This window comes from Bubalus bubalis, chromosome X (genome assembly GCF_019923935.1).
Source record: "Bubalus bubalis isolate 160015118507 breed Murrah chromosome X, NDDB_SH_1, whole genome shotgun sequence".
Lineage (NCBI taxonomy): Eukaryota > Metazoa > Chordata > Mammalia > Artiodactyla > Bovidae > Bubalus > Bubalus bubalis.
The window spans coordinates 89,033,339-89,051,137 of record NC_059181.1 but is presented as its reverse complement, the minus strand read 5'-3'; positions in this window follow the sequence as shown (position 1 = coordinate 89,051,137).

Sequence of the window (17,799 nt, the reverse complement as noted above, 5' to 3'; positions counted from 1 at the left end):
CCGATTGAGGCCTCTCCTTTGGGGTTGTCCCACCCTCACGACTTAAGGTTGTACGTTCCTTTGCTTGCCAAATAAAACTCTGAGCTGTAACCGAGCAGTAACACTGACCCACCATTTCAAATCTTTGCTGCAGTGAGACAGAATTGAGGAAATTACACACTTTCCCAACAATATGATTCCCTCTGAACTCCTCTATTTGGGATTTGTTGGAGCCTATTATCAGGTTGTTGAGAGGAGAGTCAAGTCACTCCTGCTGCTGCTACTGCTGCTGCTAAGTCGCTTCAGTCATGTCTGACTCTGTGAGACCCCATAGATGGCAGCCCACCAGGCTCCCCCGTCCCTGGGATTCTCCAGGCAAGAATACTGGAGTGGGTTGCCATTTCCTTCTCCAATGCATGAAAGTGAAAAGTGAAAGTGAAGCCGCTCAGTCACATCCGACTCTTAGCATCCCCATGGACTGCAGTCTACCAGGCTCCTCTGTCTATGGGATTTTCCAGGCAAGAGTAGTGGAGTGGTGTGCCATTGCCTTCTCCACAAGTCACTCCTAGGCTTGGGCAGTTGCTTCTTTTTCCTGTGTATTTCTAGGAAGTCAACAATGTGGTTAGAAGCACTAATGCTGAAGGCACATTGCCTGGGTCCAGATCTTGGCTTCATCTCCTATGATTATGTCTCTGCTTCCCTACCCATAAAAAAGTACCTGTCTCATTGGTTTATCAAGAGGATGGCAAGAGATGACAGATGCAAAGTGCTTAGTTGAGTGCCTGGCATATGGAAAAGGCACCATCCATGGAGGACTGGGGATGTCAGCAGCCTCAGGTGATGCTGAGTGTCAGCGAGCCTCCATCACCCTGACTGTTCTTCACCTTCCCCTTGCCCTTGGAATGACCTTAAGTTAACCCATCCTGTTGGCCCAAGGATGTGATTCTGTCCCCCTGACCTCTGGCAGAGTTCTGCAGCCAGTATAAACTGGTTGACCCTATGTGGCTTTTATTTGCTTATGTTATTTTGAGACCCAGCAATGACAACTGAATATCATAATGTGACTCCAGACAACAAAGGATACTGGAAGAATAGCCTTTTAAAAGATTGACTGATTCTTTTAAAATTTCTGTTTTATATTGGACTATAATTGATTTACAATATTTGTATAACAAAGGTATTCAGTTATACATATACATATGTCTATTCTTTTTCAAATTCTTTTCCCAGTTAGGTTATTACAAAATATTAAGCAGAGTTCCCTGTGCTATACATTAAGTCCTTGTTGGCTATTTATTTTTAACAGAGTAGTGTATATATGTTAATCCCAAACTCCCAATTTATCACTTCCCTCTGGTAACCATAAGTTTGTTTTCTAAGTCTATGAATCTGTTTCTGTTTTATAAATAATTTCATTTGTATAAGAAAAAAAAGTGTTGCAGCAGTGGTTCAGGTGTAAAATAAAGAGGGTCCGAACAAGAGCTGTGGATCTAATAATGGAAAAGAAAGGACAGAAGTCTTTCAACTTTTTTTTTTGGCTGTGCCCCTTGACCTGTGGGATTTTATTTCTCCAACGTGAGATGGAACCTGGGCCCTTGGCATTGAGATCACAGAGTTCTAACCACTGGACTTCTAGGGAATTCCTTCAGCTTTTTTAGTGTACTACACTGTGTAAATTGTTGAATAATTTTTAATCAAACATTTCTTCAGGGCAGGGACCATTTATTTAGTCTAGAAATATTTACTGAGTACCTACTATATGCAAGACATTCTTTTCGGAAGTGAAAATCCAGTGGTGAGAGAGTCAAGATTCCTATATCTCAAGACTCTTTCTGTTGAAAGTATCAAAAAATGATGCTACCACTAGAAGTGGGAAGATTAGGTTCAAGTTGGTAGGGGGAAGTTCAGTCTTTGACATACTAACTTAGGGATGTCTACAAGAAATCTCAGTGGAAATGTCAAGTAAGCAGCTGGATATATACATCTTTGGCTTGTACTGTGGCACTAGTGGTAAAGAATCTGCCTGCCAATGCAGGAGATACAAGGGACATGGATTTGATCCCTGAATTTGATCCCTGGGTCAGGAAGATTCCCTGGAGAAGAAAATGACAACCCACTCCAATATTCTTGCCTGGAAAATTTCCATGGATGGAGGAGCCAGGGGGGCTACAGTCCATGAGATCCCAAAAAGTTGGACACCACTGAAGCAACTGAGCATGCAGGCAAAATATTAAAAATTTAATTTTAAATATTTAAATTTTAATTATGTAAATATATAAGTATTTTTTAATAATTTGTAAGTATTCCATTTCTATTTCTGTTCCATCTTAGGAGAATGTGGTTTTGTATATTTACTTCTACTCATGGACTTTGATGAGTACTGTAGGTAATAGCAGGTCAGTTCTGGAGAATCCCATGGATCGAAGAGCCTGGTGGGCTACAGCCCAGGGGATTGCAAAGAGTCTGACACAACTGAAGCGACTGAACATGGACACACATGCATATGTCCTATGATTCTGAGGAGCACATCAGAGAGTTCCTGCTCAAGCTGCATGCTTGTGCATGCTAAATCCCTTCAGTCGAGTCCAACTCTTTGCAACCCTAAGGACTATAGCCCTCCAGGCTCCTCTGTCTATGGGATTCTCCAGGCAAGAATACTGGAGTGGGTTTACATGACCTCGTCCCAGGGAGCTGCCCAACCCAGGGATCAAACCTGCCTCTCTATGTCTCCTGCATTGACAGGTGGGTTCTTTACCACTAGCACTACCTCGGAAGCCCTTCTCAAGTTACAGTGTCTCAGAAATGGAAAAATAAAATTCTGTGGTAGAGTAAAATGGATGCCAAGTGGCCAGAGCCACTCTGACAGCTGTGAGCACTTGAACTGAGGAGATCAATCAGACCCTCTCAGGAAGCTCAATCTGACTTTTTTTCCAATTTAGGTGACTTTCCTGACATCTTTTCTAAGTTCACAAGCAACAGTAACCATAAATCAGCTAGAGTGAATGGATGATCTTTTTCCTACATGGCATGCATGCAAACTCACTTCAACTGTGTCCGACTCTTTGTGACCCAGTGGACTGTGGCATGCCAGGCTCCTCTTTCCCGGGGATTCTCCAGGCAAGAATACTGGAATGGGTTGCCGTGTCCTCTTCCAGGGGATCTTCCAGACCCAGGGATTGAACTCACGTCTCTCACATATCGTGCTCCGGCAAGCAAGTTCTTTAACACTAGTGCCACCCAGAAAACCCTTTCTTACATGTGGCATAGTTCAAAGATTTTCTGGCAGAGGTCACAGAAAGTTTAAAGATTCCCACTGTGATTGATCCACAGGGGGTCAACAGGGGAGAGGCATTCACTGACATGTGACATGGGGTAACTGAGTGACAGGCCTCTCCACCTTGAATTTTATCCAGTCAGATATGGGCCTTGCCCATGATGGCAGGGCAGGCAGGGATTATAAAGCCAGCACCAGCCCTCAGAAGCCACCCTGTACTTCCCACTGAGCTGTGGGGAAGGTGAGTCCAAAATGGATGAGCCATCGTCTAAGCTGTCTGAGGAAGACCTGCGCACGGAAAAAGCCAAGCCCTTCAAAGTTGAGCCCTCTTAAACAGAACCAAGGAAGGCAAAGTAGAAGACATTGAATGGCCACCATGGCTGCAGCCACTGCAGCCATCACTACTGCTGCTGCTCCAACAACATTGAAAGCTTCGTCAGCTATTTCACCATGGTTCTGAAGCAAGTCCACATGGGCTTGAGTCTCTCACAGGAGGCCGTGAACATCATAAATTCCTTCGTGATGGATATTTTCAAGAGCATTGCTGAAGAGGCTGGATGCCTGGCCCACAGCAACAAGCACTGCACGATAACCTCTGGAGAGATACAGACCTCTGTGCTCTTGCTGCTCCCTGGGGAGATCAGCAAGCACACCATGTCGGAGGCCACCAGTTCAGTTCAGTCGCTCAGTCGTGTCCAACTCTTTGCGACCCCATGAATCGCAGCACGCCAGGCCTCCCTGTCCATCACCAACTCCCGGAGTTCACTCAGACTCACGTCCATCGAGTCAGTGATGCCATCCAGCCATCTCATTCTCTGTTGTCCCCTTTTTCTCCTGCCCCCAATCCCTCCCAGCATCACAGTCTTTTCCAATGAGTCAACTCTTCGCATGAGGTGGCCAAAGTACTGGAGTTTCAGCTTTAGCATCATTCCTTCCAAAGAAATCCCAGGGCTGATCTCCTTCAGAATGGACTGGTTGGATCTCCTTGCAGTCCAAGGGACTCTCAAGAGTCTTCTCCAACACCACAGTTCAAAAGCATCAATTCTTCAGCGCTCAGCTTTCTTCACAGTCCAACTCTCAAATCCATACATGACCACTGGAAAAACTGTAGCCTTGACTAGACAGACCTTTGTTGGCAAAGTAATGTCTCTGCTTTTCAATATGCTATCTAGGTTGGTCATAACTTTCCTTCTAATGAGCAAGTGTCTTTTAATTTCATGGCTGTAGTCACCATCTGCAGTGATTTTGGAGCCCAAAAAATAAAGTCTGACTCTGTTTCCATTGTTTCCCTATCTATTTCCCATGAAGTGATGGGACCAGATGCCATGATCTTCGTTTTCTGAATGTTGAGCTTTAAGCCAACTTTTCCACTCTCCTCTTTCACTTTCATCAAGAGGCTTTTGAGTTCCTCTTCACTTTCTGCCATAAGGGTGGTGTCATCTGCATATCTGAAGTTATTGATATTTTCCCCTGCAATCTTGGTTCCAGCTTGTGCTTCTTCCAGCTCAGCGTTTCTCATGATGTACTCTTCACTATGGAGGCCACCAGGGCAGTCATCAAATACGCCACCAGCAGATAGGCTGACCCCGGACCACCAGAACATCAGAAACCAAAGGCTCTCTTCAGAGCCACTCACTTGGCAGGAAAAGACCTGTAGCACTGAACAGTTACGTGCACTCTGGGTTCTCAACCTGTGCCCTACTGTCCATGGTTAAAACATTTCTACCCTGAGGAAAGCATTACAAACCTCATCAATATGTTTCTGTTGTGTCAATTGTTCCAGGGAAAATCATGAACTTTTCTTAACCATATTGCATCTCCTCACTTTCCTAAGTGGTCATTTCTATCCATGGTTTCTTTGTCAGCCATTTTAGGAATTTTTATGGTCAAAATTCTTTCCATGAAAATTTCATTAACCTTTCGTATTGTCATTCTCTCACTTGTATATAGGAGTATCATTCAGAGATTTTTATGTGAGATATAGAAATTGATACAGTGCAGCAGGAGATATAAATGGCTTGCCAGGTGGCACCAATGGTAAGGAACCTGCCTGCCAATGCAGGTAGATGTAAGAGACATAGGTTCCATCCCTGGGTGGGGAAGATCCCCTGGAGGAGGGCGTGGCAACCCACTCCAGTATTCTTGCCTGGAGAATCCCATGGACTGAGGAGCTTGGCAGGCTATAGTCCATGAAATTGAAAAGAGTTGGACACGACTGAAGTGACTGAGCACACACAAAATGTAGAATCTCGTGGACAGAGGAGCCTGGTGGACTATGGTCCATAGGGTCACAAAGAGTCAGCCATGACTTAGAATACACTGACACAGCAGATATAAAAATCATACTTACCCATTCATACTCTTTCAACATACCTCATACATAAAATAGGTTAAAGCATTATGTATTTAAATACATAAAATAGGACCCCACTGCAGTGAAAAATTTGAAAATCTAATTTTCTAGAATCAAGCAATATACCTTCTGAAATTAGTATTCTACCTAATTCAGATTTATGTCGTTTATTTTTTGTCTTTTTGCAGGCTGTAACTTTTGGGGATTTATGCAAAAATTTTGGCTTAAGTCCAATTTTTCCTGGATGATGAGATCATCAAATGACAAAAGCTGTAGCCACAGTCCCCATAGTAACAGCCAATGGGACTGGCAGCTCAGTGAGCCAAATGATCAGCCCTAAGTGTGGTGGGGTGACCAGGGGTGAGCCAATAACAGCTTTCCTGTGATTTTTACACTGGAGATTGATTAGGAAGGAGGTGTGATGGTTTTCCTGTCGATTTTATGTTCAAGTACTCGTTTTAAACCATGGTGATTTAAGTACAGGCATCCAGATCTGGTAGTGGGACAGGTCTCTAGCTCCTTATATCAAAATAAGAGAAGGATGTTCAGCAGTCAGAAAACTCAGATGACTGCTTCCTGTAACTCAAGTTATTTGAGTGTTAATGTTATGACAATATTTATTAAATTTAATATCCATTGTGTTTTTTCTTGGTGCATTGACTTGTTCTTTTGTTTTTCTGTAGATATGTAGCTGACTTTCAATGTAGTTGGTGATTTTCCAATTCTTTTATTTTTCCATTAGTTTCTAGCTTACTACAACATTGCAAAGAAAATGCACTACATGATTTCAATCCTTTGTAATTTTCTATGATTTTCATTAGACTTCAACCATATTAAATTATACTTTCTTGAACTCTTAAACAATAAGAATATACTAAGGAGCAAAGGGAAACATAGTGATTATTTTTGTAGTAACTTTAAACAGTATAATATATGAAACTATCAACACTGCATTGTACACCTGAAATAATGTTAATATTGTAACTCAGCTAAACTTCAATAAAATTTTTCAAAATTAAAAAAAATCTCGTTACCCCTGGATTTGGATGTAGAAACCTGTGAAGGATGTCACTATCAGCCAAACAATGAGAGAAAACTAGAAAAACTGCAGAATCCCAGCCTTCCTTGAGGCCTGATTTAGTGCTTCACTAGGTCAGTCAGACATGATATTGAAGTGAAAGTCACAGAGTCGTGTCCGATTCTTTGCAACCCCATGGACTATACAGTCCGTGGAATTCTCCAGGCCAGAATACTGGAGTGGGTAGCCTTTCCCTTCTCCAGGGGATCTTCTCAACCCAGGGATTGAACCCCAGTCTCCCACATTGCAGGCAGATTCTTTACCAGCTGAGCCACAAGAGAAGCCCATGATAGAGTTCAGACATGATAGAGTTCTATAATGTATAAATTATTTTCCTAGTAATTTAATTTCCTATTTTATTCTCATTCTCCCATAAGTATAATGTGGAATTCTTCAGACGTATTTTATGTGTGATATGCAATAGACAAAGTGAAGAAACAAACATACCCATCCACTCCCTATATTATCACATATATGCCAGATTAAGCCTACAAGTAATTTTATAAATGGGGATTGATATATAGTACAGAAATAGCCAACATCCCTTGGATCATCAAAAAAGCAAGAGGGTTCCAGAAAAACATACACTTCTGCTTTATTCACTACACCAAAGCCTTTGTGTGGATCACAACAAATTGGAAAATTCTTCAAGAGATGGGAATACCAGACCACCTGACCTGCCTCCTGAGAAATCTGCATGCAGGCCAAGAAGTAACAGTTAGAACTGGACATGGAACAACAGACTGATTCCAAATGGGAAAAGGAGTACATCCAGGCTGTATATTGTCACCCTGCTTATTTAACTTATATGCAGAGTACATCATGTGAAATGCCAGGCTGGATGAAGCACAAGCTGGAATCAAGATTGCAGGGAGAAATATCAATAACCTCAGATATGCAGATGACACTACCCTTATGGCAGAAAGCAAAGAAGAACTAAAGAGCCTCTTGATGAAAGTTAAAGAGGAGAGAGAAAAAGTTGGCTTAAAACTCGACATTCAGAAACCTAAGATCATGGCATCTGTTCCCATCACTTCATGGTAAATAGATGGAGAAACAATGGAAACAGTGAGAGACTTTATTTTCTGGTGCTCCAAAATCACTGCAGATGGTGACTGCAGCCATGAAATTAAAAGACCCTTGCTCCTTGGAAGGAAAGCTATGATCAACTTAGACAGCATATTAAAAAGCAGGGCGACAACCAAGAAAGTTCAAACAAAAGTCAACAAAGGTCAAAGCTAACAAAGGTCAAATTAATTACTTTGCCAACAAAGGTCAAAGCTATGGTTTTTCCAGTAGTCATGTATAGATGTGAGAGTTGGACTATAAAGATAGCTGAGCACCAAAGAATTGATGCTTTTGAACTGTGGTGTTGGAGAAGACTCTTGAGAGTCCCTTGGACTGCAAGGAGATCCAACCAGTCAATCCTAAAGGAAATCAGTCCAGAATATTCGTTGGAAGGACTGATGCTGAAGCTCCAATACTTTGGCCACATGATGTGAAGAGCTGACTCATTTGAAAAGACCCTGATGCTGGGAAAGATTGAAAGTGGGAGGATAAGGGCACGACAGAGGGTGAGATAGTTGGATGGCATCACCAGCTCAATGGACATGAGTTTGAGTAAGCTTCGGGAGTTGGTGATGGACAGGGAAGCTTGGTGTACTGCAGCCCATGGGGTTGCAAAAAGTCAGACAGGACTGAGCAACTGAACTGACCTAAACTGAACAGAAATGGCAAAATGAATTTTTCACAAAGATTTAAGTTTTCTAGTTCCCTGGTTTCTGAAATTCTTTTCAAAATCCATACGTATGTTTCTAATCAATTTTTTTCTAGCAGAGTATCTTTAGATCTTTAAAACACAAACTTTCAGGACTTGCAATTTTATATCCATTAGTGAGTGTCCAGCGAGAGCAGCTCAACCTCCTGTCTCCACTGGTATAATCAATGGTCAACTGGCGGCCTGTGAGCCACAGCTATTGAACTGAAAGTGTGATTGAGTGACCGGGGCTAAACAGATAATAGCCTTTCTATGAAATTCAGCCTGAACATTAAGCGAGAAGGAACTGTGATAGTTTGCCTGTTCTTTTATTGTTCCTTACTTCTGTTTAAGCGTATGGATAAAATATGAACTCAGATCAGGTCATGTCTTCAGCCTTTTGCATCAATTTAGAGAAGGATTACTAGTGATATAAAATTTAAGATATTGTCTTTTACCTCAAGACATTTAAAGTTCATGTTAAGGGTCAAATCTTTTCAATTGTTTTTTTTTTTTTTTCATGTCGCTTGAAAATTTTTATTTGAATTTTGTGTCATTTTTCTGTAAGTGTGTTGATGAATTTTGAAGAAGCTGATTTTCTATTTTCTTTTTAAACTGATTTCTAGTTTCATACGTCTGTAGAAAGAGAACATTCTGTGGAATTTCAATCCTTGCCTATATTTTGATTTGCTTGGGATCACAGAAAAAGCAAGGGAATTCCAAAAATACATCTGCTTCTGCCTCATTGACTATGATAAAGTCTGACTGTGTGGATCACAACAAACTGTGGGAAATTCTTAAAGAAATGGGAATACCAGACCACCTTACCTGCCTCCTGAGGAGCCTTATGCAGGTCAAGAAGCAAGAGTTAGAAGCAGATATGGAATAATGGACTGGTTCCAAATTGGGAAAGGGGTACATCAAGGCTGTGTGTTGTCACCCTGCTTATTCAATTTCTATGCAGAGAACATCATGCAAAATGCTGGACTGGATGAAGCACAAGCTGGAATCAGATTGCCTGAAGAAATATCAACAACTTGAGATATAAAGATGACACCAACCTAATGGAAGAAAGTGAGGAGGAATTAAAGAGCCTCTTGATGAAGGTGAAAGAAGAGAGTGAAAAAGCTGGCTTAAAACTCAACGTTCAGAAAACTTAAGATCATGGCATCTGGTCCCATCACTTCATTGCAAATAGATGGGGAAACAATGGAAACAGTGACAGACTTTATTTTCTTGGGCTCCAAAATCACTGCGGATGCAGACTGCAGCCATGAAATTAAAAGATACATGCTCCTTGGAAGAAAAGCTATAACAAAGCTAGACAGTGTAGTAAAAAGCAGAGATATCACTTTGCCAACAAACGTCTGTCTAGTCAAAGCTATGGTTTTTCCAGTAGTCATGTATGGATGTGAGAGTTGGACTATAAAGAAAGCTGAGTGCTGAAAAATCAATGCTTTCGAAATGTGGTGTTGGAGAAGACTCTCCCAGTCCCTTGGACAGCAAGGAGATCCAACCAGTCAATCCTAAAGGAGATCAGTCCTGGGTGCTCATTGGAAGGATGGATGCTGAAGCTGAAACTCCAGTACTTTGGCCACCTGATGCGAAGAGCTGAGTCATTGGGAAAGACCCTGATGCTGGGAAAGATTGACGGCAGGAGGAGAAGGGAGCAACAAACAATGAGATGGTTGGATGGCATCACTGATTCAATGGACATGAGTTTGAACAAGTTCCGGGGGATAGTGAAAGACAGGAAAGTCTGGTGTGCTGAAGTTCATGGAGTCTTAAGGAGTCAGACAAGACTTAGCAACTGAACAACATAGAGGTAAGACAGAGGGTTTCTTGTGTGATTATTTTCTTTGTATCATAATGAACCCAGTTGAACTTGATTCCTCCAGCATAAATCTTGTCTCCGTATACATGTATTAGTATTACATGCCAGGTACTAGGGTTTAGTACATCAGCACAGATGTATTAAGGAAAGAAATTCAATCTAGAGAAGACAAGAGTTTTGAGTAAAAGGCAGGCATAGCTGTTGACTTTTCCATTTTATTGAAACCGTTTCTTTTTTTCACAGATAAATGCTGGTATAATGTTTACTAGGTGATATAGTTACAATTTTTTAATTCTTCAAACACATATAAATGTAGAATATTGAGGGAAAATCTTACTTATACAGACTTCTTTGACTAATTAAGGCATCCAAATCCCTGTGCAATATGGAAAATATTGAATTTTTAATAATAACATGTCATTTATCAAAGGATGCATTGTGAATTACTGCAGAACTTAGTGGACTAAGGCAGTAATTATTTATGATTTCTTATGTATCTTATATATATGATTTCTTAGGGCCAGGTGACTGCTTCTGCTGATGTGTCTGGTAAGTGTCAGGATTTTTTTGTAGCTCTCTCTGTTTTTCATGGTCCCTTGTACACTTTATATAACATTGCTTCAAAATTAATAGTGCATAAGACACTTCTCTGCCTTCTTTCTTTTTGTCTTCTTCTTCTGGGACTCCTATGATTCGAATGTTGGGGCGTTTAACATTGTGCCAGAGGTCTCTAAGGTTGTCCTCATTTCTTTTTATTCTTTTTTCTTTTTTCCCTCTCTGCTTCACTTATCTCTACCATTCTATCTTCTACCTCACTTATCCTATCTTCTGCCTCCGTCATTCTACTATTTGTTCCCTCCAGAGCGTTTTTGATCTCACTTATTGCGTTATTATATATTGATTCTTTTTTATTTCTTCTAGGTCCTTGTTAAACATTTCTGGCATCTTCTCAATCCTTGTCTCCAGGCTATTTATCTGTAACTCCAATTTGTTTTCAAGACTTTGGATCATTTTCAATATCATTATTCTGAATTCTTTATCAGGTAGATTCCCTATCTCTTCCTCTTTTGTTTGGTTTGGTGGGCATTTATCCTGTTCCTTTACCTGCTGGGTATTTCTCTGCCTTTTCATCTTGTTTATATTGCTGTGTTTGGGGTGGCCTTTCCATATTCTGGCAGTTTGTGGTTCCTCTTTATTGTGGAGGTTCTTCACTGTGGGTGGGGTTGGACGAGTGGCTTGTCAAGGTTTCCTGGTTAGGGAAGCTTGTGTCAGTGTTCTGGTGGGTATAGCTGGATTTTTTCTCTCTGGAGTGCAATGAAGTGTCCAGTAGTGAGTTTTCAGATGTCAATGGGTTTGGTGTGACTTTGGGAAGCCTGTATATTGAAGCTCAGGGCTATGTTCCTGTGTTGCTGGAGACTTTGTGTGGTATGTCTTACTCTGGAACTTGTTGGCCCTTGGGTGGTGCTTGGTTTCAGTGTATAAGCTCCTATTGATTAACGTTCCCTTGTGTCAGGAGTTCTCTGGTGTTCTCAGGATTTGGACTTAAGCCTCCTGCTTCTGGTTTTCAGTCTTTTTTTTTTTTAATTTTTATTTTATTTTTAAACTTTACATAACTGTATTAGTTTTGCCAAATATCAAAATGAATCCGCCACAGGTATACATGTGTTCCCCATCCTGAACCCTCCTCCCTCCTCCCTCCCCATTCCATCCCTCTGGGTCGTCCCAGTGCACCAGCCCCAAGCATCCAGTTGGTTTTCAGTCTTATTCTTACAGTAGCCTCAAGACTTCTCCATCTATACAGCACTGATGATAAAACATCTAGGTTGAAGATGAAAAGTTTCTCCAGAGTGAGGGACACCCAGAGAGGTTCACAGAGTTACACAGAGAAAAGAAGAGGGAGGAAGGAGACAGAGGTGGCCAGGAAGATAAAAGGCAGAATCAAAAGGAGAGAGACAGTAATCGGTTCCCTAAGTGTTCTCCACAGCCTGGAACACACAAAGAGATTCACAGAGTTGGGTAGAGAGGAGATGGGGGAGGGAGGAGATTGAGGCGACCTGGTGAAGAAAAAGGAGGGTCAAAAGGGGGAGAGAGCAATCAAGCCAGTAATCTCACTCCCAAGTAAAAATGGGTACTGAAGACTGGGTTCTTAAAGGTACAAAATTGATAACAAATACCAAAAAGCAAAGATTAAAAATCTAGAGTAGAGGTTAGATTCTCAAAAATACAATATTAACAAAAACAAAACAAAGACACAAAAATTATAATATATATATATATATATATATGAAGTTTGCTTTTAAAATAGGGTGTTTCCTTAAGGCAATAGTAGGTTGTAAAAATTAAAATTAAAGGAGTGATAGAAGATTTAAATGGCACCCCACTCCAGTACTCTTGCTTGGAAAATCCCATGGATGGAGGAGCCTGGTAGGCTGCAGTCCATGGGGTTGCTAAGAGTTGGACAGGACTGAGCGACTTCACTTTCACTTTTCACTTTCATGCATTGGAGAAGGAAATGGCAACCCATTCCAGTGTTCTTGCCTGGAGAATCCCAGGGACAGAAGAGCCTAGTGGGCTACCATCTATGGGGTCGCACAGAGTCGGACACAACTGAAGCAATGCAGCAGCAGCAGCAGAGGATTTAAAATTTTTTTTTAATTTAAAATTTAAAAAATGATGATAGTAAAAATATATCTAGGACTTTCTCTGGTGTTGTGGACAGTGTGGGGTCAGTTCATTTTCAGGTATTTCCTCGATCTGGCTTATACTTCTCAAGATCTATAGGCCCCTTCCTATGTAGTTGGTACTAACTACAGGGTTTTAATCTATTACACCTTTCACTTCCAAAGCAGTTCCCTCTGTTTATTTTACCTTCTTCTGTTTGCTGGTCTCTTCGGTGTCTAATTTCTGCCCTGACACAAGGGGACGGTGGTGGTCACACTTTTTAGGCTCACTTGTTCAGTCGTGCTGTGGGGAGGGAGGAACACTGCAAACATATCACTGGCGTGTGTGGGGAGTGCTTGCAGTGTCTCGGCCATACTGGGCTTGCCCCTGCTCACAGTGTCTGTGTTTTCCCAGTCTACACTGCTCAGGCCCTAGGTTGCTCTCCTAGGAACTGTCTGAGGTGGGCCCTGGGTTGCATGCACTTCCCAGGTCTAAGCTGCTCAGGTTCAGGTTCTTGGGTACTCCACAAAGGCGCAGACTTGGTTGGGCCTACATTTTGTGCTCTTCCCAGATCCAAACAGTTCAGGTGACCAGGTGCTTGGTGAGCGCAGTAGCCCCCAGTTGGAGGCTGTGTCCTGTTGCCTCCCCTGTTCCAGCTACTTGGTTTTCTGGGTATACAACGGGCATGCCTTCTCAGGTGTGTTGTGTGTCTCTTCTGGGGGCTGATCTCTGGCTGCGACCCTCCCAGCAGATGTTGACCATCCAGCATCCCAAGAAGTTTTGGTTAGCAACGAAGCCTGCTTGCAGTTTGGTAGAGGAGGCCTCTCTGGGTTCCACGACTGCCCACTTCCAGCTCTGGCTGCCCCTCACCTGCTTGTCTCTGGTGGGGGATGGGCCGGTCCACAGCCGGTAGCTCTGCTCAGTCCTTTGTTCTGTGAGCAGGTCTGGCAGTGTCTTAGGTTAGGGCTTTTCGCAGGATAGCTATCCCACAGTCTGGGTTGCTATCTCAAGTTAGTTGCCTCAGATTGCCCTCGGGGCATGCAGGCCCCATCCTTACTCTAAGCAAAGCATCCTGCGCCTCCCTGTCCAGTCCCCTCTTTCTAGTGGCAGATGCAAGCATCTGGGCTGCTTGTCCACTGGGAGTTGCCGTTAGGGAGGTAATCTGTGGGTTTTAATTAATTAATTATTTATTTATATTTCCTCCCGGTTATGTTGCCTTCTGAGATTCCAAGGCTCGACACAGACCCACCAGTGAGAGTGTTTCCTGGTGTTTGGAAACTTCTCTCTTTTTTAAGACTTCCTTCCCTGGACCGACCTCCATCCCTACCTCTTTTGTCTCTCTTTTTATCTTTTATATTTTGTCCTACCTCCTTTCAAAGACAATGGTCTGCTTTTCTGGGTGCCTGATGACCTTTGCCAGCACTCAGAAGTTGTTTTGTTGAATTTGCTCAGTGTTCAAATGTTCTTTCAATAATTTGTAGGAGAGAAAGTGGTCTCCCTGTCCTATTCCTCCACCATCTTAGGACCTCTAGTATGTTATTTTTAAAAAATTGGCTTCTAAAAGATCTGTATTATGAGATAGATTATAAAATTGCAAAGAATGAAATAGCTTTTTGGTGCTTATCTGTTGAGCATGCATGCTAAGTCACTTCAGTTGTGTCTGACTCTGCGATGCTATGGACTGTAGCCCACCAGGCTCCTCTGTCCATGGAATTCTTCAGGCAAGAATACTGGAGTGGGTGCTATGCCCTCCTTCAGGGGATCTTCCTGACCCAGGGATTGAACCCATGTCTCTTATGTCTCCTTCATTGGCAGGTGGGTTCCTTACCACTAGTGCCACCTGGGAAGCCTTTATCTGTTGAGAGGGAAAGTTAATGACATAGTTGCTGGTATTTAGAAAAATCCATCTGTTATGGCTGGAAAAATGGCAAACAAGGATGAGACACATATGGCATAAATGCATGCATGAGGATAAGTAAAGTTTATTGTTATTAATCTTTCTCCTGCTATCCTGACATCACTAGGCCTAGGCCATGAAGCTTATTACCTAGGTAATGGAAGAGTGACATCAATCATCACAGATTAGGAAAAAAGAAGATATGACATTAAAAAAAGAAATTCTCACCTAACAGGAAAAGAGGGCTCCCACAGTGACTCGGCAGTGAAGAATCTGCCTGAAATGCAGGAGACATGGTTTCAATCCCAGACTCAGGAAAATCCCCTGGAGAAGGAAATGGCAACCCACTCAGAATTCTTGCCTGGAAAATCCCATGGACAGAGGAGCCTGGAGGGCTACAGTCCATGGGGTCACAAAAGAGTTGGACACAACTTAGTGACTAAATGACAACAATCAACAGGAATAGGAAGAGAAAATAGAAAGGTATTCTGCTTCTAGGAAATTATATACAACTTAACTTAACGTCTCCATAATAATGAGCACATTTAGTGCCCAGGTCTTGGTTTCTAAAACTATTTTCCATGAAGGGAATATTGAATAAAGAGTTGATTGTAGAACTGAAACAGAAAATATACAAGATGATCCTAGAGTATCTTGTAGTGCCAGAACGTACTCAGAAAGTGAAAGTGAAAGTCGTTCCGTCATGTTCGACTCTTTGCAACTCCATGGACTGTATAGTCCATGGAATTCTCCAGGCCAGAATACTGGAGTGGGTAGCCTTTCCCTTCTGCAGGGGATCTTCCCAACCCAGGGACCAAACCTAGGTCTCCCGCATTGCAGGCAGATTCTTTACCAGCTGAACCACAAGGGAAGTGCTCAAAAAATCCCACAAAATTGAGAGTATGTCAAAGGGATACAAGAATCAACTGAAAGACCTCCCAATGACCAGAGCTAGAGTAATTTGAGAAAGAAAGTAAACAAAGTATCAGTAATATTGGATTATAACTCAAAATATAAAATAGATATCCAGGAGTCCATACTGCTATAAACAAATGATGAAAATAAATAATTGGGAAGAAGAAATAAATCTCCCACGTGGAGGAATTCAGATATTTTATTTAGATACTGTTCCCTCAAGGAAGTGAAGTGTATCTCCTAATTATGTAAGTATGAGATGTACATAATGACTTCTTTCCAAATTGTACAGTATGGAAAGGGGATAAAAAATATAACTTTACAATGAAGAAATCTGACACTTTAATTCAGCCAGGTGATCAAGGTAAACATCAACAGAAGTAAGTCATGATGCTATATATTTTTAATATGTTGTGAGGAAAATGGCACTTTACTTCTGTGGTCTTCTTTCCCAAAACACATAACCCCAATCTAATCATGAGAAACACACTGGACAAATCTAAGTTGAGAGAGACTCTGCAAAATACCTAACGAGAACTCTTCAAAACTGTCAAGGTCATCAATAACAATGAAAATCTGAGGGAAAAAAGTCACAGCCGAGAGGAGCCTAAGTATATTTACAACTAAATATACCGTGGATGCTATCCTGTAACAGAAAATGGACATTAGGCAAAACCATAGAAATCTGAATAAAGTATGGACTTTATTTATTAATAATAGTAATGTATCAGTATTGGTCCATTACTTCTGAAAAATATATCATACTGATGTAAGATGTTAATAATAGGGAAAACTGGGTATAAGATGTATAGGAACTCTCTCTACTATCTTTGCAATTTTTGTGTAAATCTAAAACCTTTAAAATAGAAGGTGAATTTTTTTAAAGTTAGCTTATATGCTATCCTAACACACTCTTTGCTAACAATGACCCCACCATATGAAATGTCTTTTCTGTTATATTTGTCTATTAAAAACCCTACTTATCTCTCAAGGTCTGGCCCCTATGGGTCCACTTCCATGAAACCTTCTCTGAGCTACAGAATCAGAAGTGATAGTTTCTTTCTTTGAATCCCCAAAGCACTTTGGACATTTCTTATGCTGTTCATTATAGTCTGCCTTCTCGTACAGTTATTTATGTGAATCTCTTAGGTCTCTCATTTGGCTTATAAATTTCTGGAGGGAAGGGAGTATATCTTTAATTTAACAAACACTAATTTAATACACAATGCATGTCAGGCACTCTCTTAGGGCTTTAAATCTACAAAGATGAATGAGATTCTCCCTGTGAGTTCTTAAGGAACACACAATATAAAGGGGAGGCTGAATGTATACAATTATAAGTCACATTGTGATTAATTCTGTGGTGAATTAAGTTGTCACCTGCCTTCTATGTGCCAGAAAGTTTAAAGGCATTCCTTTACTTTATCCTCATAAAACTTAAAAGCTGGGCATTATAATTACATTTTACAAATGAAGAAAATGAGACTTGGAGAGGCTAAATAATTTGCAGAAGATTAGGGATTCAAAGACAGGTATATTAATGTACAAAGCCCATACTCTTTCTATTATACCATGACCTAGCACACTATCTGCCATCTAGTAGATGTTCAAGAAATATTTGTTGAAAGAATGACTAAAGAAGTATAAACAAAAATGTTAGTGTTTTGTTACTACATATTAATCCTCAACTGCAATCCACAGTTGATCCTTCACTACCTAGTCTGGTCTTTTAATTATTTGGTAATTGACCTTGACATCTACCAGGATCCTCCATGTAAATAATTCTCAATTGTTAAAGAACTGTGATCCCTTATATTGAGAATAATTTTCTGCAACTGTTTCCTAAGAGAAATCTCTGAAGGCTTGCTGAAGAAAACTGAAGAGTTACAAACAGTGGTTCATTCATCAGAAAACATTTATTTAACACCTTATATATGGCATATGGACTTCCTTAGTGGCTCAACGTTTAAAAAAAAAAAAAATCCACCTGCAATGCAGGAGACTGCCTGCAGTGGAGGAGATGTGAGTTTTGATCCCTGAATCGGGAAGAAC